We start from the raw sequence: 23,173 nt of genomic DNA, 5'->3' as shown, positions 1-23,173 counted from the left end.
TATGTACAGGGAAGGGTTAGAGTGAGTGTTAACCGTATGAATGGAAGTGATATTTTTGCTTGTGGAACACAGGTCACCATTAACCCTGCTTTTCACCGAAGATAGAGCACTGACATAGGCTGCACTCTAACCTGTCCAGGCTGGATTGGTCTTGTCATGTGGCCTTCTGTCAGAGTTGAAAATGTGTTGCTGGTTAAAGCACAGCAGGTCAGGCAGCATCCAAGGAACAGGAAATTCGACGTTTCGGGCCAGAGCCCTTCATCAGGAATGAGGAGAGGGTGCCAGGCAGGCTAAGATAAAAGGTAGGGAGGAGGGACTTGGGGGAGGGGCAATGGAGATGTGATAGGTGGAAGGAGGTCAAGGTGAGGGTGATAGGCCGGAGTGGGGTGGGGGCGGAGAGGTCAGGAAGAAGATTGCAGGTAAGGAGGGCGGTGCTGAGTTGAGGGAACCGACTAAGACAAGGTGGTGGGAGGGGAAATGAGGAAACTGGAGAAATCTGAGTTCATTCCTTGTGGTTGGAGGGTTCCCAGGCGGAAGATGAGGCGCTCTTCCTCCAACTGTCGTGTTGTTATGTTCTGCCGATGGAGGAGTCCAAGGACCTACATGTCCTTGGTGGAGTGGGAGGGAGAGTTAAAGTGTTGAGCCACGGGGTGGTTGGGTTGGTTGGTCCGGGCGTCCCAGAGGTGTTCCCTAAAGCGTTCCGCTAGTAGGTGGCCCGTCTCCCCAATATAGAGGAGGCCACATCGGGTGCAGCGGATGCAATAGATGATGTGTGTGGAGGTACAGGTGAATTTGTGGCGGATATGGAAGGATCCCTTGGAGCCTTGGAGAGAGGTAAGGGAGGAGGTGTGGGCGCAAGTTTTGCATTTCCTGCGGTTGCAGGGGAAGGTGCCGGGAGTGGAGGTTGGGTTGGTGGGGGGTGTGGACCTGATGAGGGAGTCACGAAGGGAGTGGTCTTTGCGGAATGCTGATAGGGGAGGGGAGGGAAATATATCCCTGGTGGTGGGGCCTTCTGTCAGAGACTGGAAAATGGATTGCTCTCCTGTACATCATCCCATTCATCAACACCACGAGGTCTCCGACCGTAAGACAGGGATCGACCTTTCCTTTCAGACAAGTGTTCAGTAACAACAGTCTAGCAATTGAGAGGACATGAGGGAGTGCACAGCTGGGCTTTACATATGGTGCCAGACAGATGAACATTAGATGGTTTCAGCAGTAGTGAGCACTTCTCTAGCTGCATAATCTCCACAAGAAAGGCGGTTACATAATAAATAAGGTGATGTGTAGAGCAACCTGCGTGAGAAAAGCCACTCTGAGCCACAGTGAACTGAGCAGTATGAACTCCACTTGACAAAACATTCACTGGAAATGGGAAAACTCTGCCCGTAAACGCTAATCTCAGACTCAATGATCATTAGATTAGATTACTTACAGTGTGGAAACAGGCCCTTCAGCCCAACAAGTCAGCACCAACCCACCAAAGCACAACCCACCCATGCCCCCTTACCTAACACTACGGGCAATTTAGCATGGCCAATTCACCTGACCCGCACATCTTTGGACTGTGGGAGGAAACCGGAGCACCTGGAGGAAATCCATGCAGACACAGGGAGTACGTGCAAACTTCACACAGTCAGTCGCCTGAGGCGGGAATTGAACCCGGGTCTCAGGCGCTGTGAGGCAGCAGTGCTAACCACTGTGCCACCGTGCCGCCCACAGCATCTGACGATTCATCTGACGATTTGTTTGATTCATTTGAAGGAACAATTGTCCTTTCTTGTTCTGTATGTTCTCCTGGCCAATTTGCATTGCTTTTCCTTTGGCAAAAATAACCTGTGTTTTCCGTATCTATTTATTAGAAAACATACTTCTAATATTGGGAAACAAACTTAATAGCTAGCACACCTCTCTTCACAGCTCTCATAGATAAGCAGTGGACATTCAGAAGTGAATGAGACTGAATTAAGGTTCAGGTGGTGAAGGAGTGAATTGTGGCTGAGGATGGATGCATGAGAGACAAAATAAATTGGAGAGAACGTGTCCTTACGTTTTAATGCTTTTGCACCTGCTCTGTGAAGTGGAGGTACATGTTGTGGGGTCTGTAAATCAAACTGCTTTTGTATTGATGGGTGAAATTAAAATATCTCTGGACTTACTGCACCTGCATTAGTTCACTTATTGCAAGCTCCTCTTCCTAACCTCAATTGTGGCAATGCATTTGTAACCCATGAGCAATATTAATCCTCAACTTTTTTAAAAGCGTGCTACAAAACTCAACAGCAATTAATACTAACAAAGCAAAATAATGACAATTAAACATGAAGTATGAAGGCCTTGCTGGCAAAATTAACCAATGCATAAAGCAAAATATAGCAAATGGTTTAAGAAAACACGAACAAAGCTTCAAGAAGAAACCTATTGAAAGGTTTCCTTTCAAGAGGTCTGTTATTTCAGTGCTGCTGTATCACCAAGAGACTTTACTTTTGGAGTTTATCACAGAGAAATAACAAACATTTGCTACATTCGACAAGCCTTGTCCTTTTCTGAGACAGCAGCACACCAAAGAAAACTGAAAACTGACAGCAGTAGCCAAATCTGACAACATGCATGTGGCAAATAATTTCTATAAAATTTATAGTTTATATGCTAAGACTAAAATTGCCTGATCTAAGTATGCCAGGTGTGGGCTATGCAGCGACATGTCTTCTGAAAATAAATTAACTCTAAGTTGCAGTAAATTTCTTACAGTTTTCTAGAGCCCTAATTCTAATTTCTCTGTATGAAACTATTCCTCTAAAGCTTTCAGTGAGCCCCAATAAGAGTAACAAGCATTGGGGACGACATCAAATTGGATGCAAAATGAAATACATTTAAATTGTATATACAGTGGTAGATTTTAACATTGCCAGCTAGTGTGCAACAGATTATAGTGAATTGGATGCCAGTTTTACATCTCTCCAGATTTTTATTAGATGCAATGGAAAGCTTCCAATAAATTGGCAAGAGGAATAATCAAGCAATGAATCACTCCCATTAGTGGTATAGACAAAAATAATGCATTCATGGTAGAAACAGACTTTAGGTACTATCTATATAACTATATAAAGTATTACCTTTTCACCTAGGACAAATTGAGGACTGCAGATGGTGGAGATCAAATTAAAAACTATGGCACTACAGCAGGTCAGGCAGCATCGGCGGAGCAGGAGAGTTGGCATTTTGGACATAAGCCCTTCATTAGGAATGGTAAACGTCAGGTGATACATGATCATCTGTTGTGTGTGTCCTTTTAAGAGCTCAACATGCAAATAAGACAAATAGTCATTATCCCATTCAAAAAGTGTGGCATTAGAAAAGCAGCATCCGAGGAGCAAGAGAATTAATGTTTTGAACATAAACTTTTCATCAGGGATGTCGGGGGAGGGGGGCAAGGGGGCTGAGAGATAAATGGGAACGGGGTAGGGCTGGGGGGAAGGGAACTGGGAATGCGATAGGTAGATAGAGGTGGAACCTGCTTCTCAGATGCTGCCTGACCGGCTGTGCTTTGCCAGTGCCACACTGTTCGACTCTGATTTCAAGCATCTGCAGTCCTCACTTTCTCCTAGACATTATCATGTGATCATAGGCTCGCTGCAGTATGGCGTTTACGGCATAGGCTGTGTCTGGAGATTACTCTGCAGTGTGTATATTTGATTAGTGATAAATAAATCCACCAGAGATCTACAAGTAAACTGAATTTAAGTACCTTGTTTGTGTTATATATAGCTAGCATATTATTACATTTTCATTTAAGTTAAGAAACCCAAATAAAGAAACCAACCTTAAAAGTGTAAAGGCCAAGGGGAGTAGCAACAAACAAAAGATAACAGCAATCTAGAAGTTCCTACAGTACAGAAAGAAAAGTTCTATTTAGAAACTGTGAGTATGTCTGAGTTGTACTGGAATGGGCAGGCAGCAGCTGATACAACCTCTGGATTAGTGGTGCTGGAAAAGCACAGCAGTTCAGGCAGCATCCGAGGAGCAGTAAAATCGACATTTCGGGCAAAAGCCCTTCATCAGGAATAAAGGTAGAGACCCTGAAGCGTGGAGAGATAAGCTAGAGGAGGGTGAGGGTGGGGAGAAAGTAGCATAGAGTACAATGGGTGAGTGGGGGAGGGGATGAAGGTGATAGGTCAGGGTGGAGAGGGTGGAGTGGATAGGTGGAAAAGGAGCTAGGCAGGTAGGACAAGTCCGGACAAGTCATGGGGACAGTGCTGAGCTGGAAGTTTGGAACTAGGGTGAGGTGGGGGAAGGGGAAATGAGGAAGCTGTTGAAGTCCACATTGATGCCCTGGGGTTGAAGTTTTCCGAGGCGGAAGATGAGGCATTCTTCCTCCAGGCGTCTGGTGGTGAGGGAGCGGCGGTGAAGGAAGCCCAGGCCCTCCATGCCCTCGGCAGAGTGGGAGGGGGAATTGAAATGTTGGGCCACGGGGCGGTGTGGTTGATTGGTGCAGGTGTCCCAGAGATGTTCCCTAAAGCCCTCTGCTAGGAGGCGTCCAGTCTCGCCAATGTAGAGGAGACCGCATCGGGAGCAATGGATACAATAAATGATATTAGTGGATGTGCAGGTAAAACTTTGATGGATGTGGAAGGCTCCTTTAGGGCCTCGGATAGAGGTGAGGGAGGAGGTGTGGGCACAGGTTTTACAGTTCCTGCGGTGGCAGGGGAAAGTGCCAGGTTGGGAGGGTGGGTTGTAGAGGGGCGTGGACCTGACCAGGTAGTCACGGAGGGAACGGTCTTTGCGAAAGTGCTTGGTCTAAAGGCCAAATCCAATTTGAGTGGCCTTGAAATTTCCCTCTGAATGATTCAAAGTCAGCTTGGTTCTCAAATATATTTTTATACCTAAAATAAGCATACCTTTTCTTCTTTGTCTTAATTTAAATGTCCCTTTTTATTTAGGAAGCTCTGAATTTATTTGCCCTTATTTTGCAGTCTGAAGGAATATACTTTGACGATATCCGAACTACTTCTTTTTTGAAGGCAACCCATTACTCTGTGGCAGATTTTTCCCTCCAAACTGTGGTCTCAGTCTATCTGGCCTAGTTCAGCTCTTGCTCCATTGAAGTTGGCTGTCCCTCAGTTAATTATTTGAATCCTAGATTGGTCACCATTCTTTTGTACTGTCATCCTAAATGCCCATCCTATGGGTGGCACAGTGGCATAGTGGTTAGCACTATTGCCTCACAGCGCCAGAGACCCAGGTTCAATTCCCACCTCAGGTGACTGTGTGGAGTTTGCACATTCTTCCTGTGTCTGTGTGGGGAGTTTGCACATTCTCCCCGTGCCTGTGTGGGTTTCCTCTGGGTGCTCCGGTTTCCTCCCACAGTCCAAAAATGTGCAGGTTAGGTGAATTGGCCATAGTGTTAGGTGCAGAGGCAAATGTAGGGGAATGGGTCTGGGTGAGCGCGCTTCGGCTGGTCGGTGTGGACTTGTTGGGCCGAAGGGCCTGTTTCCACACTGTAAGTAATCTAATCTAAACCTTCTTCTACAATGATCATTGTGCCCTAAATGTTCCCTTCCTGACATTTGATCTACTTGGCCCATGTTATTTCCAAGTAACAGGTTGAGCAATATTTCATTTTCGAATGGACATATATTGTTGTCAAAAATTCTCCAGAACACAATTTACCCCTCTCTACCCTTTACAGTACCACTACCTCAGTCTATAATTGTGATATTAAAGTCCCTATTATAATGACCTTAAAACATTTACACCTCTCTGCAATTTGCCTGAAGATTTGTTCCTCTTCATTCTTCCACTTCTTGGTGATCTATTTTGTACATCAAACAATGTAATTAACCACTTTTTGTTCCCTAGCTGTAGCCAAATAGATTTTGTACTTGAAACATCTGGGACTACGTCTTTCTCCAACACTATAATACTGCTTTAATCAATACCTCCACCCTCTCCTCCTTTCCTATCTTTCCTGAACATCTTGTACCTCGGAACACTTAACATCAGTCCTGCCCTTCCTCAAGCCAAGTCTCTGTTATCACCACAACATCATATTTCACATGGCAAACTGCACCTGCAATTCACCGACCTTATTCACTCTTCTCCCAGCATGCACATACACGCAGTATAACCCTGATTCAGACTTCATTGATTTCCCCTTGTTTTTACTGCATCTATTAACATACTATTCCCTATTCCAATGCTATCAGTCTCTTCAAGTGTTTTGTGCACCATGGTATTCCTTTCCAATATTCACTCTTGACTCTAACACCTCTGCCAAGTTGTTTAAAGCCCTGACAACAGCACTACTAAAATGACCTGCAAACCTATCAGTCCCAATTCTATTCAAGTGGAGCCCATCTATCTTGTCCACATACTAGCTACCACAGACACAATCCTCATGACCCACAAATCTAAAGCCCTCCTGCATCATCTTCCCAGTATATTATTCTGCCTTATCCTTCAATTTCTGTGTGTGCTTGCATCTGACACTAGGACTAAGCCAGAGATTGAACATTTTATTTATTTACTGGACTCCCACAATTATGACTGCTTCACTACATCCCTCTTCCTACCTGTACTTTTGGCATCAAAGTCGCCTATGAGCTCTGGTTATTCACTCTCCCCCAGAAGAATTTACAGTTACATCCTCATAATATCCTTTTCTTTTGAATGATGAAAAGTATAGATAAAGTTAACATTTTAAAGTAACTACTTAACTTGTGTAATGGGCATAGAAAGCAAGTGAAATATTAAAAAGCCTCGAGCAAATTTAGAAATCAGAAAATCTTTTGCCACACAGGTAAATTATAATATTGAAACAGATTTTTAGATAGAGCTATTAATTCAGAATCAGTTGACCCATTAATAGGAACTGAACTTTTATTGATTGAGAAAGGAAACTTAAGTATTTGGATAACTTGTTTTTACAGATTGAAGTCGGGTGAAGGTAATGTAAGAAGGCTCAAAACTGAAATAGTTCCGCAGTCTGTCTGAATGCTCGCAAAAACTAACATCTCGCAATTACTAAATTCCTCAAATATTTATTGTATCTTCCCTTTAATGTCTTCAACCATCTGCCCAAGTTTTAGAATGGGTTCATTCACACATTCCAATAGTCTCTTTCAAGTATGATGGATAATTCAATTATTGTGGGGTGGATTACCTCTTTTAGGATTCTGTGATAGATTATCTTCACATTGAAAATTTAATGTCGTGTGTTGCAGTTTCTAATGACTTGTTTGATTAGCCAGTGATCATCAATGAATAGGTAGAACTTTGAATTCTAACTTCACCTTCTGTGCAATTATGAGGAACAGCAGTGGGTCCCATTTGTACAGCTTACCTCATAGTCGTTGCTGACCAGATCACTGTCCTCCTATTCTCACACAGTTTTTTTTTAAATTCACTTGTGAGACTCGGGCATTGCTGGCTGACCTGTCACTAGTTGCAAATGAGAATGTGTTGGTTAGTTGCTCTATTGACCTGCTGCAGTCCATGTGCTGTAGGTAAACGCAAAGAGCCATGAGGGTGGGAATTCCAGGATTTTGACTCAGTGATAATGAAGGAACAGTGATATATTTCCAAATCAGGATGGTTTGTGGACTGAAGGGGAAATTTCAGGTGGTGGTATTCCCATGTATCTGAAGCCCTTGGAATGTGTGTTTGTGGATGTGGTGTCAATCAAGTTGGCTGCTTTGTTCTTGATGGTGTCAAGTTTCTTGAGTGTTGCTGGAGCTGCCCCATCCAAGCAAGTCGCGAGTATTCCATCATACTCCTGACTTGGGCCTTGAAGATGTTGGACAGGCTTTGGGGAATCAGGAATTACTCATTGCAGAATTCTTAGCATCTGACCTGCTCTTGTAGCCATTGAGCCATTGTGTTTATATAGTGAGTCCAGTTGAGTTTCTGGTCAATGGTAACACCCAGGATGTCGACAGTGGGGCAGGAGAGGGGTAGGTTTACCAATGGTAACATCACTGAATAGCAAGTGCTGATGATTAGATCATCTCCTACTGGAGATGGTCATTTCCCTAAAAATAGACTATTTTGATATCTGAGTCACTTTCTAAATGTTCATTGTCTCACCATCTACTTGAAGCATTTTGTTTTTCTTTCTTGTCTTCAGAATTTGAATTTATTTCATGTGATCTCATGTGTATGGATACAATATCAAAAGCAAAATACTACAGATGCTGAAAATCTGAACCAGAAAAATGTGAAGTCTCGGGACAGGGAAGCAGAGTTAAACTCAGGTCAATGATTTTTCATTAGAACTATGTGTTTGCCTCTGAATAGAACATATACTCACATAGATGCACACACACAAAAAGAATTGCAGTGCCACAAAAATAAATCAAGGGAAGCTCTTAAAATTCCTAGAATTCAGATCACCTTTCTTCCAAAGAAAGACCAGAAAAAGCTCACATTTGATGAAACCGTTTAGGCTTAGCATCTTTAAGGAATCTGCAATGTAAATTATTTTCCCCTCTCGTGGTGAAAATCATTTTAAAAATCAATTAAGTATGAGCTGGTCTTTCAGGCATTGGTGAAAATCCTTAAGATATAGTTTGAGCCCATAAATCATTTGATCATAATCAAACACTATGCTTATTCATAGAGCAAACATTGTAAAAGTTGCTTTCACCTTAAAGCCAGAAGTGAAATTGTAATTGTCAACTGGTACTGAAGAGAGGTATTAAATATTCAAAGGCATAAAAGTATAATTCGAATACACACTTACATTGCAAAGGGATTTTTGGTAAAATCTGGCATTCTGGGACTGCAATCCTGTACTGAACTGCCCAAAGTAGAATTATGAAATACATCAAAGCCTAAGACAGGAGCCAATGTAGAACAGTTGTGAATTGAGCCAACATTATACAGTATCGCCTGAAGCATCGTATCATAATAAATTCTTGTAAGGTAGTGCTGTCTTTTTGTCACTGGGTTACATATTAAATTCAAAAGCTATCCCCTGAATTGCAAAGCTGAGTTCCCTCTGGGTTTGGCAAATAAAAAGTAGATGAAATAGAGCCAAATGTAGATAATCCATCAGTCATACGTCAGTTATTCTAAAACATTTTAACTCAAGTACTGAAGTCCAATCACATATTCTCCTATACTATTTTATTCTGATTGCTGTGAATGCTACAACTTGCTATTTCTATTTATTAGGACAGAATAATGGTTTGGGTGGCTTAATGTGAAATACGCCACATGCTGCATCATACAGATCAGCAGGATCCCAGTAAAACTAAAGCTAAATCCATGTTCAAAAAAATGGATAGTGCTGGAAACGTACAGCAGGTCAGCCATTAACTGTGGAGAACAAACAGCTCTCATTTCAGGTCAACGATCATTCCCCAGAACGGTGATGAATATATAAGGATCATGAAGTTTCTGAAAGATTATTGATCTGAAGTGTTAATTCTGTTCTCATTGATAAAATGCTGCTTGGCCCACTGAGCAAATTTCCAACACTTTATGTTCTTAAATTTAGAAAGCTTCTAGTTTTAATCCCTGGTCAGTGCTAAGTTAGCAAATCTCAGCATCAGTGGAACATTTCAATTTTCCCAATGCCACCAGATTAGGAAGTTGGAAAATTTGCCACAGTGCCCAATGCTGATCACTCTGGGAGACTCCGCCTTCTGCAATCTAACTTGTGTGTATCTTTGATGAGGATAGGATCAGGCTTTCTTGTGAAGACCTTCATTTCTGACACCATTCAACTTATCACAGCTGGTGGTTTCTTGAGGGCAGTATGGGAGAGTTGTCAGTCCAAAGGCAAATGTCTGCAAACAAGAATCAACACTTTCAGCAATGGTTCAGGGAATAAGAATAAAAATAGGCTGTAAATAATACATGTACAGATATGAAATAAAACAAGGAAAAAATGGCAACATGATTAATCATTACCCCATTTACATCTTATTCATTTGAAAGCACAATGAAGCCTTCGCTGCTTACATCTGCATTGAAACGGAGTTGAAAGTGTTTTCACCCTTAATCTTTGATGCTTTACTTTAAGGTTCACTGTCCTGACATCTATGTTACATTATATGCTGCACGCAGTTTAAAAATTGGAATAAGGTGTAGTGCTGAACTATTTACGTACAGTAATTCTATAACATTAGATTAGATTACTTACAGTGTGGAAACAGGCCCTTCAGCCCAACAAGTCCACACCGACCCGCAACCCACCCATACCCCTACATTTACCCCTTACCTAACACTACAGGCAATTTAGCATGGCCAATTCACCTGACCCACACATCTTTGGACTGTGGGAGGAAACCGGAGCACCCGGAGGAAACCCATGCAGACACGGGGATAATGTGCAAACTCCACACAATCAGTCGCCTGAGTCGGGAATTGAACCCGGGTCTCAGGCGCTGTGAGGCAGCAGTGCTAACCACTGTGCCACCGTGCCGCCCAAGTTGAACCAATATCCAAGTTGGTATACCGTAACATGTTTCATAAGCAATCTTTTACTACACTGTTTTCCTCATCTCCTCGGGGTTTATGTTATCGTCTTCAATTGTTCACTGCTTGATTATGAATATTTAGTATCTGTTCTCCGTGTGATTAGTGAAGTTGCGGTTACTTAGAAAATGAGACAGAATGGAGGTAAGCTGCTGGAATCTTGATAGAACATACATTTCCAAAGCTTTGAAAGAAGATTTTGCAGACATACAAACCGATGTACGATCTGGGAATAGTGTCAATATTGGCAAAGAGGATGATGGAGCTGAAAATGTGTTGCTGGTTAAAGCGGAGCAGGTCTGGCAGCATCCAAGGAACAGGAAATTCGACGTTTCGGGCACAAGCCCTTCATCAGGAATGAGGAAAGTGTGTCCAGCAGGCTAAGATAAAAGGTAAGAGCTTCTGTGCAGAGGAGATGACCTGGGGGGTGCAGTGAGAGAGATCTCCAGCATCTGCAGACCTTACTTTTTACTCGAAGATTTTAACCTACTGCGAATCCTCTTGCAAGGATGCCTTCCTTTGAAGAAGCTCTCTTCCTCCCTCTACAAGGATTTCAGTGAGTCCCTCTCTCACTGCACCCCCCAGGTCATCTCCTCTGCACAGAAGCTCTTACCTTTTATCTTAGCCTGCTGGACACACTTTCCTCATTCCTGATGAAGGGCTTGTGCCCGAAACGTCGAAAGAGGATGATGGAGACTAGTTTAAATTTACTGACTCCTGTATTTTTCCTTTTCTCTCATGAAGGTTGCCCACACTCCATTCTTTGAGATTGATGAATTTCAGGGCTCCAAATCTATTTGCTTGTCAAGGAAATGGACAGTAAAAATATAGCAGTGATCTATAAGTGGATGATACTGTCTCAGAACAGACAGCCAGCAAATACCTGAGAGTCACATAGGAGGCATGTCTAATTTTAATATGCTGGCGAGTGTGCTTGATTAGATCAAAGAAAACTGTGATGGTTGAATATTGAATGTCATAGCAGAGATCCCGGCAGTCATGATCAGTTATGACTGTGCCCAACTTATGGAAATGCTCATTGATTCACAAAACAACAGACAGCTCCAGGTAAAAAAAAAAATCACTCGTGCTTGAAATGCAGCCACATTCCAAAGGTTTGCAGGTCAAGTGATAGCTGATATACCCCAGTGGTCTAGTGGTAAGGATTCAGCACTTTCACTGTTCTGACCCACATTTGGTTTCCCATCAGGGAATGAGCCTTCAAGAATTCTACAGGTGGCACGATGGTTAGCACTGCTGCCTCACAGTGCCAGGAACCCAGGTTCAATTCAATTGTCTGTATAGAGTTTGCACATTCTCCTCACGTCAGCATGGGTTTCCTCCAGATGCTCCGGCTCCCTCCCACAGAACAAAGATGTGCAGGTTAGGTAGATTGGCAATGCTAAGTTGCCCATAATGACCAGGAATGTGCAGGCTAGGTGAATTGGACATGTGAAATGTAGGGTTACAGGGATAAGGTAGAGAGGTGGGTTGGGTGGAATGCTGTCTGGAAAGTTGGTGTGTACTTGATGGGTTGAATGGCCTGCTACCACACCCCCTATACGGATTCTATGAATTTAATAGGTTTAGCATGTGAAGGTGTCTTTTCCTAAGGATGAAGTGCAATACGTGTATCCCGTCACAAATTGTACAGCACCAGCTAACTTTAAGGAATTCTTCGTCAAAATTGTGGGCAACTTAGTGCCACTTCTCATTGCTGGTGGCACAAAGTATCTTTTTCTGAGTAACATACTCCACCATCATTATTTTTCTCAACGTTTTCTCACTTCTACAACAGTCTTAAACTTACAATGACTCAATTATTCTGGTTTTGGGAACAATCACAGTCCGCTTCCGAAACATCTCAAAGAAACTTGGAATTTGGCATTGTGCGCAGTGTCATCAATCATGATCATCAATAGCTCCAATGGGGTCCACACATTTGAAGCCAGGTCTATGGAAAAAGTTTACCCCCATGGACCTTCTGCCTCGAGCTACACTGAACGTAAGCCAGATTGTTTATTCACTCTTTTCAGATGTTGAGCTGGCACTCAATTTAGTTGGCCTGATCAGTGTACATGGAAAGACTAAAAAACAATCAGCCTTTATCAGTGGTGCCCCCCTGACTATTCCAACTCAATTTGACACCCAGCAAGGATGAATGCACATTTGAGGCATCAGTGATTCACTTTCCAAGATACCGCATGTCAGCAGCTCAAGGAAAACGACATGTAACAATGTCAAAGCTATTAATCTGCTTCCAATGCAGTCGAATGTGAAACAGCTGGCATTGTACTTTTGATGTTAAGGTGAAGATAACATCTCCACCAGCCCTCATGCACGCAGAATTGTATACCACAACAGATGCATCAGGAAATGGAATTGGAGCTGTAATCTCACAATATGTTGAAGGAAGCAAATGGCATTGTACACATTGTTAGAAAGTGAACACAACTACTTTGCTGGAAAGCAAGAACTGCTCGTCTGTATCCACTGTAGAGTACTGGGTGGCTTCTAGATTCCACACAGACCTTAAAAAGTAAAATACATGAAGTTTCCACAGTCTGTAGCTCAACAGGGAGGTTTTAAATTGAAGCAGTGTACTCCGTAAAACTCAAAACAGGTCTCAACAAGCCTAGAAGTACTGACTGATACACACTGTGCCATGTGACACACTTCTTAAAGGGACGCTGTCTCGACATAACATACACAAATTCTGCAGACATAATAACAGCTAGTAAGAATGAGCTCACGTATATCTGTCCTAGCAAGTTCATTCTTTGAACTGACCACCAAGCACTGACTACATTGTCAGGTACACCAAGATATAGACCTGGTCGCTAAAATGCTCCGTCATGTTTGGGACAAAGGAACTTGGTTTTGTATTAAAGTGAAAAGGTCTGAAAGAGTGAATGATGATTGCAACAAATACCAAATAGTATGACAATGACATAACGATTCTGCAGGGGAACAACTTTGGACCTTGAGGGAGTAAGACCTGACATTTATATCTCTCTCATAGTCTTAGTAACAATGTCCACCACATCAATGTAACTTCTATCTAGTTGCTGTTATGCAGTAAACTGCATCTTGTTTAAGACAAGGTCTTCTTCTTGTTAGACTACGAAGTAGTTTTCTTCTACCACACTTGACCAACAGGCCCTATATAGTTCACTACCAGGAAAAAGGTTGATGGCGCCAAATCTACCAAATGAATCCTACATCATGATGAGCTGTAGTGAGAATCCATCATATACAATATAGTAATAAAAGCAGACCATTCAGTCTCTCAAACCTACACCACCATTCCAGATTATGGCTGATCATGTGAGGATGTGGGTATCTAGGAGGTAGGACAAAATGGCTGAAGAAGCTGCACAAAATGGCTTCTGCATTGTTAAATTGCACTGAACTATACAGAAAAACAAGAAACCGCAGACTGTTGTCAATCCAATTAATTGCAGAAGTAATGGTTTAACCCTAACCACAAAGCAGGACAAATACAATTCTGAGAACAGATTCGTTTACAGGTGTGATTATTGACCGATCACAGAACCAAGGGACCCCCCGTGGGTCCAAATCTTCACAAGTACTATTTGGGTGGTACGGTGGCTCAGTGGTTAGCACTGCTGCCTCACAGAGCCAGGGATCTGGATTCAATTCTACCCTCAAGTAACTATGTGGAGTTTACATGTGTTTTCTGTATTTGCTTGGGCTTTGTCTGGTGCTCTGGTTTCCTCCCACAGTCGAAAGGTATGCAGGTTAAGTAGGTTGGCCATGATAAATTGCCCATAGTGTCACAGGGATGTGCAGACCATGTGGGTTAGCCATGGGAATTGCAGGGTTACAGGGATAGAGTGGGATGCTCTTTGGAGGGGTGGTGTGGACTCAATGGGCCAAATGACGTGCGTCAAAACTGTAGGGATTATATGATTCCATTTTTGTATACTTTGTGTTGTTAATAGGGAAATCACTCCCATCATTGAAAACTACATGATCATTGTGATTTCACATATCCTGCTTGGTGAGAGGAATTAAAACACAATTAACAACAGGTGATGCATTGCTGAAAGTAAGCCAGTGTCTGAAAACTGAGTGGCCTTGTGAAGTAAAGGAAGTGTTGGTGCCATATTAGAGCGCACAATGATCTTCCACTGTTCATTAACAACTGTATGCATGCAGAACTCAAGTTGTATGCAGTTTAGCTTGTCCATAAAGGACATTTTATGGGTAAGTTGTAACAATTATCCCATAAAGCAGTCCGGTGACCAGCAATATGTCAGACTGAGTGAAAAATCTGTTTAGCTGCTGCCTGCATTTTTGCAACTGACACAATGGCCAGCAAACCTATTACAAAAGTTCCAAGTTGATGCTTTTGCAGGATCTTGTTTTATTCATTTGTGGGATGTGGACATTGCTGGCTGGGCAGCATTCATTAGGCGAAAGTGAGGACTGCAGATGCTGGAGATCAGAGTCTAGATTAGAGTGGTACTGGAAAAGCACAGCAGGTCAGGCAGCATCCGAGGAGCAGGAAAATTGTTGTTTTGGGCAAAAACCCTTCATCAGGAATGAGTAGGTCAAAGGCTTCATTCCTGATGAAGGGCTTTTGCCTAAAATGTCGATTTTCCTGCTCCTCGATGCTGCCTGACCTGCTGTGCTTTTCCAGTACCACTCTAATCTAGGTCAGCATTTATTGTCCGTCCCTAGTTGCCCCTTGAGAAGGTGGTGGTGAGCTGTCTTCTTCAACCACTGCAGTCCATGAGCTATAGGTTGATCCACACTGCCCCGAGGGAGGGAATTCCAGGATTTTGACCCAGTCACAGTGAAGGAATGGTGATATATTTCCAAGTCAGAATGGTGAGTGGCTTGGAATGGAACCTGAAAGTGTTAGTGTTCCCATATAACTGCTGCCCTTGTCCTTCTAGACGGAGGTGGTCCTGAGTTTAGAAGGTGCTGGTTGAGGATCTTTGGTAGATAATACTGAGCAACGGTGGTGGAGGGAGTGGATGCTTGTGGATATGGTGCTAATCAAGCAGGCTCCTTTGTCCTGGATGGTGTCAAGCTTCTTGAGTGTTGTTGGAGCTATACCCATCCAGACAAGTGGGGAGTATTCCATTATAGTCCTGACTGATGCCTTGTTGATGGTGAACAGGCTTTGGGAATTCAGGAGGTGAGTTACGTACAACAGTATTCCTCGCCTCTGACCTACTCTTGTAGCCACTGTGTTTATGTGGCAAGTCCAGCTGTGGTCAATGGTCAATGCAAACAGCCCTGAGTAATCAACATTTTCTGCTTGTCCATGATTTACATGACAAATGGTTTGAAATTGATACATCAAATTCCATAAAAAATAATTTGGTTACTGACATTTTAGACAAGCTGTTTACAAAATGAGGATTGCTCCAAAATGTGTCTACAGACAATGAGCTACAATTCATAGAATTCCTAGTGATCTACAAAATTCACCAACATCAGAAATCATGATGCCATGCTACACAGAATATGAGAGGAAAAGCTGAAGCAATTACAAAGTCATAAGATAAAGCAAAAGTATAATTCGACAAGCAAACATGAACAAGGAAACTGCAGTTTCATCTTGGAGACTGACTTCAGGTCAGCTGATCAAATTACAAACATAAACTTGCATCAGCTCAATCAGGACCGACGCAGAACAAATGGCTACTCGGTACCAAAGCTTATCAGTTCAGTAACAACACAAAATAGAATGTAAGGCACTTGATAGTGAGTAGACCAGGACTTTCCAAAGGCATTAAGTTCGAGGGTGTATTTCCTTTTCCGATGAGGAAATGGTTTAAAGGCAGTGTCTGCTGTCACCTGCAACTGTGCATCCATGCTAACCTGGACAAACACATGATTCTAAACCCAATACATCATTGTGCAGACTCTATATCTGCCACAACACTCAAAGTTCACATTATTTATACAAGTTCCATACTCATACCTGGGTCCTCAGACTTGATCACCCTCAGTAAGTTTGGCAGTGTCTGTGGAGAGAGAAAGAGTTTATTTTCAAGTCCGATGGCTCTTCTTCGGAACTTCACAAGGTGCATAGAAATGAGATATGTTCAGCTATTAATGAGATGCAGACATGGAAACAAGGTAGCCACCACTTGTTAGTGAGATTCTGAATTCATCATTTTAATCTTAAGGGAAAAGTCTAAAATTATTTTCTTGTCGAGATTTTGATTTTCTTCCCCGAATATAATTTTCTGATTTTTCAACATTCCCCACACAACTTAAGAAATTTGGAAATTTATTAATTATAAAGAGATACTGAAAATAAGTAAGATGTTTGAAGTTTTAGGAGCAGACTGTAAAAAACATCGAAAGATGTTGCAGCACATATAGAAACTGATCAAACAAGTATAATATCTATCCAAGGTTTAAAACATGTCACATGCTTCATTTTGCTGGGAAGGAGGGGAGAGATGAAAGAGATGAGAATGAAGTTAAATCCTGAGCCTATTTCAGTGGCACTGGAATCATTTTGAATTCTTTTTGCCTTGAATAAATTAATCCATAAGAGCCTCTAATTGTCTTGAAACCACAAAACAGGAGTGCACTATGTTCTGTCAAGGAGCTAAAAACTCTGCTAAACATTTGTTATTTTCTATTTCCTTAATTAATATTCACCAAAATGTTGGGTGATGGAAAGTTGCTAAAGTTGCTTCAATGGAATGTCAGATAAATCCATCAAACTAATTCCAAATCTGGGTGTGTCATTCAGAGGATGTTAAATATACCAATACAGTTAGCAAAGATGAACTCACTATTTATTCAGTCAATACCATTTCCAATTTTAATCTGTCATTATGGAAATGAAACACGAACTATTGATTTTCAAATTCCATCATCTGATTTGATTATCTGGGATTTTCATCGACTGAAGTGGTTTTGATAAAAAGTACATAATGCTGACTTAAAATGGCCTCAGCATTTATTCAGCTTCATGATCCAACATAGAGTAAACAAAATTGTCTGATCTGAATTAAACATTTTATTAAAAAACACTGAAAGTAGTCAAACTAGCCAGCTATGTAAAATGGCTGATATACATTTTCTGATATACATCTGTATGTTAAGTTTCATGATGAAGGGCTTATGCCCGAAACGTCGAATTTCCTGTTCCTTGGATGCTGCCTGACCTGCTGCGCTTTTCCAGCAACACATTTTCAGCTGTTAAGTTTCATGTACAGGCAATGAAAACATCACCTACAGTTACCAAACTTGGAGACAATGTACTAAGTCATGAAAATATATGCATTGTATTTCAAAAAACTGCTTTTGGCAAAAAAGGCAAGATGGATCTTTTCAGTGCAAAACTGAAACTCGCTGGAGAAACTGCCTCTCAAGAGGGAAAAGTACCCAGGGACAGAACTGATTCAAGAGAAACACAACACCAGGAGGTTTAAAGGGATAATATTCCTTTAAAGAGACAATATTCATTTCTGCTAATTGTTCAAGATATCAACAAAACAACCAAGATCTCAAGTGAAAACCTTAGGCTGAGATTGTGGCATTAGGACTCTAAACTTTATTCCTTTTATTTTTCTTTTGATTTGGACACTATCCTTCTTTAACATTGTACTTGTCTGTTTATATGCTTGACATTTTAGATTTATTATTTTTCGAGGGATTAGCAGATAATAAAATTGTTCTTTTAATTCAGAAAAGATTGTAATTGGCTCTTGACGACGACAGTAGAAATGGGTTAACTGCGTGATATTTGGAGAAAGGTAAATTTTCATGTGAAAATAACTTAATTCCTTATTGTGGCCAACTGGGGAAGTTAAAGAGAGGGGGCTGACTCATTCTTCCTCATATGATCATAACATATCTACAATATAGGTTCTTCAGTATTTCAAAAAAGCAACATTTAAATTGTACATTTGTATAACAAGGCAGTTCTCACTTTAATTTGTGATGCAACATACAAATTCATTAGGTTATTTTTCTTGTTATTTTTGTTTTTTAAAACATTTTGATAGATCTTTAAGACTTTTTATATAAATAGCACAAATCCTGCTATGTTTTCCAAAATGAAAGCATAAGCTAAATCACCACTCTTGTTCTTTAAAACGTGTTTTCAAATCTGTGGAAGATTTCTCCTGAGCTCTGCAAACTTGAATTTTTATCCACATACAATCCATTTTCTGCATTTCAAACCGTAGTTGACAATTAATAAGAAATCTGATGATACCTATTGGGATATTCCCTTCCTCTGCCTTTCAACACATTTGTAAAGCCAAATGCAGGAATATGTATGAGAACTAATGTTATTGACTTATGATTCAAAACATTTAACAAAACATACAGCGTAGAGTTCATTTAGCATCACATCCAAATGCAACAGTGAAGGGAACTTAGCCCGGATATTGCAGAAATAGTAATGTTGATGCCAATTGAGTTCAATGGTATTATAGTTTCAATTAGACACCAACTTATGGCATCTTTTGAGTTGTAGGGAGAAGCTGAATAGGCTAGGACTTTTCTCCCTGGAACACTGAAGGTTGAGTGGTAGCATGTAGAGGTTTATAAAATCATGAGAGATTTAGTGCATAAACAAAGTCTTTTTCCTAGGTTGGGGTGAGTCCAAAAGTAGAGGGCAGGGGTTTAAGATGAGAGGGGAAAGATCTAAAAAGGACGTGAGGGGTAACTTTTTCACAAAGGGTAGTGCGTGTATGGACTGGTGGAAGTGGTTACAATTACAACATTTAAAAGGTATTTGTATGGTTATATGAATAGGAAGGGTTTAGAGGGATATGAGCCAAATGCTGGCAATTGGGACCAGGTCAGGTTGAGAAGTCTGGTTGGCGCAGATGAGTTGGACTATAGGGTCTGTTTCCATGCTGTATGACTCTCTGACTGTGAATATACCCACATGCCAGCAATATGTGGAAATCTGTAAAATACTGCCCAATTTTCCCTTCTCCACCACAAGATACACTGCACCTGTACCTCAATGATAAGACTTGACATTGATGTACATTGTGGACCTTACCATCAGTTACCCTCTAAACTCAATACAAAATGTCATAACATATCCATTCAAATTATTTTAAAAAACACAACATGGGAAGCCAATGTACTATTAAACAAACTGATGGCATTGAATATCAAATTTTAAGAGCAAAGTCATATTCCTTTAATTTGGAAACATTTTTGGAGGACTTAGAAAATTAAATGTTTTGATTTTTTCTTCTATTTTCTATTTCTCTGTCTTTAAATTATTTCTGTACATGATCTTTCACTGAATGAAACATGCACTTCCTGTTTGAGACATTGTAACAATGAAACAGCCTAACCAGCTAATGTGATATCAGGTAACCAAAATAGAACAATGCATACCATGACTCAGGAAACCAGAAGGTGTAGAATAGAATTGGAATGGTGACTCAGTGGTTAGCACTACTACCTCACAGCACCAGGGACCCACATTCGATTCCAGCCTCAGGTGACTGTTTGCGTGAGTTTCCTCCGGATGCTCTGGTTTCCTCCCACAGTTCAAAAATGTGCAGGTTAAGTGAATTAGCCCTGTTATCGTGTTCAGGGATGTGTAAGTTATGTGCTTTAGTTGTGGGTAAATGTAAGATGATAGGGTAGGGGAATGGGCCTCAGAGGGTCAGTGTGGACTTGTTGGGCCGAAGGAGCAGGAAAATCGACATTTCGGGTGAAAGCCCATCATCAGGCTTCAGTCCTGATGAAGGGTTGTTGCCCAAAACATCGATTTTCCTGCTCCTCGGCTGCTGCCTGACCTGCTGTGCTTTTCCAGCACCACTCTAATCTAGACTCTGATTTCCAGCATCTGCAGTCCTCACTTTTGCCTTGTTGGGCCAAAGGGTCTGTTTTCACACAATAGAGATTCTATAAGCAAAAAAAGGAACCAATCTTGCATACTTCTTTAGAACTTAAGAGATACTGGGCTGAATTATGTCAGTCCACTGGGGCTGTTGGCAGGTTGTAGGAGGTCTCATGAAATGACAGTAAAATGAAATTCTATTGTTTTACTTAATCTGTTAACACAAGCCCCAGATCATTGATAAAGGATTAGATTCAGATGACCAATGATATTATTGGTTATTGGTCAAAAGCTTATGAAATTTTTGTATGCATTTGTAAGCATAATGAATGGACAGTACCATTCATTCATCCTTGAACAGGTCATTTGCGTCATTATGTTAGTCCTTAGCAATTAAAAAATGTGGAAACTCTTTCAACGTTTTCTTCAGTGAAAATTATCTCAACTGTAAATTTTAAAGTTTTGCTTCCTACAAGTATCCTGTCATTTATTGCTGGATTTTCTCAAATGTGGCAATGCATATTTGAAAGCCAATTCCTTCAATGTTACTGTGTCAAATTCCTGAAATTCCTTTTTAATAGCATGGTGTGTGCACTTACACCACATGGGCTGCAAAAGTTCAAGAAGGCTGCACACAACTACCTTCTTTAGGAAATGGAACAAGTGTTGACCTAGCCAGCAATGCACACATCTTATGTAAGAATAACAAAAATCAAATGCACAATATATTCTTTTATTTTGTTTCTTTACTAATTAGTGATATTCAACTCTATAATGCCATTTCAGAAAGGTATAATGGTTAAGCCACTGTAGTCTCAGCGATGGGATGCAGAGCTTGAACATAACTTCTCTCTTTGAAACAAAACCCAATCCACAGAATAATTAACAAATCTAAAATTTTATAGCAATCTCTGCATTCCAATGTGTTTCACAATCTGTTTCTTTTGAACTGCTGTTATTGTTGCTTATAGATGAACACAGCAGTTAAATTTATAGATAGTCTCACACTCAGCAATGTGTTGCCAAATCATCTAGTACAGATTGCAGGGCATAAATTGATCTGCAAATCTTCACGAGAGTCTTTTCAAAAATGGAGGTTGCCTTAAACTTCAAGTAGAAGTGTGAGCCATCAATGTTGGTGTTGATGGCCACCATTTTGAAATGTGAAACACATAACACCACATTTCAAACTAAGGTAATGAGTCATATTTTATTTACTGGAACAATATTACAAAAACAGTTTCAACATCAATCGTAACATTTTTTTTAAAAACAGTCAAATTCACCACCTTTGCAATCCAATCAAAGAGTTCATCAAATTCATCCAGAGTCCTGATGACTACGCCATCACCATATGATCCCACTCTGAATCAGATGTGACACTTTGTTACAGATCATCTTCCTCTCCATCCATTGCACATCTTTTGAATGATTTGAACATTTACTTGCTGGACATATCAAAATTTGTAGGTTTTTTTATCCATGTTCCTTCTGTAACATAATGGATATTCATGTTTTTGGCACTGTCTGATGATGAATCACTGGAAACAGATCATTGACATTGAGGTCTTTTGATAGTCTTTGACTATTCTTGGCCCTGCGCTGCAACATAAACCTTTTCATTGCATAAAATGGCTACACGAACAAGCAGTTGCTGCGAAATCTTAGCTGGATATACATTTGATTTGATCCTTTTAAATGCATATATATGCATTGCATGTCCAGTCTATTGATATTCAATGATCCATTCAGATATATGCTTCCCAAGATCAGGCTAGTCACTGTTCCCTGTTCTCATGGTGCACTAAATCTTGGACATCATCTCCTTCTTGCTCACATCAGTTCTACTGTAAAATTGAATTTTCATTGTTGAATCATAGTTACTTGACAATTTAGCAAACGTGACGACTTTTATCTTAAAACTAATTTCATACTCCAGTTTTGCCAGGGGACTCATTTCTATTCTGAGGAAGGGTCACTAGACCCAAAAACATTAACTCTGATTTCTCTTCACAAATACTGCCAGACCTGCTGAGCTTTTCCAGCAATTTTGTTTCTGTTCGTTGGCCAACCAAATGCAGTCTGGGTGGGGATGACTTAAACTCTAGGGCATCTTCTTGGCAACATGGTCTATATTGCCTGTTTGATCTCACGGTCATACTGAGGTGAATATAACCCAAAATATGTCACGAAATCACAGAAGTGTTCTAGCACATGGAGAGGCTATTCGGCCCATCTTGCGCACTAGTTCATTAAATGTGCATCATTACCTACTGCCTGTTTTCTGCTTTCTCCTCATACCTTTGCACATTATTTTTATCCTCAATGCACTCTTGAATGCCTCAACTGAGCCGACCTCCACACATTCAACATTGCAACAATTTCTCCCCACCTTCTCTATCTATCCTGTTTATGATTTTGAAAACATCTATTGGATCTCCTCTTAGTTTTCTTATCGCCAAGGAGAGCATTCCCATCTTCTTCAATCTATTTTTCAACGTACTTCTAAATTGAAAAATCAAGCCCAGCTCATGATGCCAGTATTTCCCTAAATATTAATTGAAAAGTGGGAGGTCAAGTTATACAACGCTTAAATATGGATTCTGGCACCAAACAATTCAGTCAGAATTCATAGAATTCAAAAAGTGTGGAAACAGGCCATTTGGTCCAACAAGTACATACCGACCTCCAAAGAGTATCCCATTCACCTATCTGATTACTCTACATTTCCCCTGACTAATGCACCTAGCCTACATATCCCTAGATGCTATAGGCAATTTAGCATGGCCAACCCACTTAACCAGCTTCTATGTCAGGTTGTCTTATTCACCATATGTTTGCAGTGTTTGTTTTGAATGCTGATTAGGCTAT

This window comes from Hemiscyllium ocellatum, chromosome 11, assembly GCF_020745735.1.
Source record: "Hemiscyllium ocellatum isolate sHemOce1 chromosome 11, sHemOce1.pat.X.cur, whole genome shotgun sequence".
NCBI lineage: Eukaryota > Metazoa > Chordata > Chondrichthyes > Orectolobiformes > Hemiscylliidae > Hemiscyllium > Hemiscyllium ocellatum.
This window is presented reverse-complemented; position numbering follows the sequence as displayed.